Source organism: Penaeus monodon, chromosome 15 (genome assembly GCF_015228065.2).
Source record: "Penaeus monodon isolate SGIC_2016 chromosome 15, NSTDA_Pmon_1, whole genome shotgun sequence".
NCBI classification, from domain to species: Eukaryota; Metazoa; Arthropoda; class Malacostraca; order Decapoda; family Penaeidae; genus Penaeus; species Penaeus monodon.
Window position 1 is genome coordinate 23973941 of NC_051400.1, and position 720 is coordinate 23974660.

The window sequence follows — 720 nt, forward strand, 5'->3', positions numbered from 1 at the left end:
TTAATTATAGGATGAAAAAAAGTTTCAATATTAACCATATAGCTAATTTCATTGCTGCTATTGTCATATGCATTTCTAAGTAAGTTTCCTCTTATTTAACTAAAACTACTCACTTATAGAGATTATGACAATGCAAACTGATAGTTCAGGTCACGGTGTGAAGAATTGTATTTTCAAGTCCATTCCTTTATTATCCTATTCTCTTGAACTTTAAATGTATCATCAATAATAGACCACAAATCTATTTAGCACTTCATTTATGCATAAAAATGCGTTCATTATGCAGTTAAATACTCAGCTGAAAAAAGCACCAGCAAAAGCAAAGACCGAGTGCGAAATGGTAAAGAGGCATTCACAGTTCTACTAGAAGTGGGCCTTGAATAAAAGTAATATTCGTTTCCAATGACTGACTATTACAAATGCAGTGCATAAAGTACTTTTCATACTACTCATCAATAAATTTCAACTTTGACACTTCAAGAATGACGTTCATTTCAAGTGCTACTCAGTAATCATATCAAAGCCTATATAAAATCAGAATACACAAGAGTAAGGAAAAAAGCCAAACACTTCTTTTTCAAACACAGAAAAATGTGAAATAAAGGAAAAATAATGTGCATGGGAACGGCCAGAAAGAAAGTTCAACTAACCATTGCAGGAAGACTCTCAACCCACTGACACTTGGAATGGCATGCATGTGCATACCGTGATTTCGCGTAT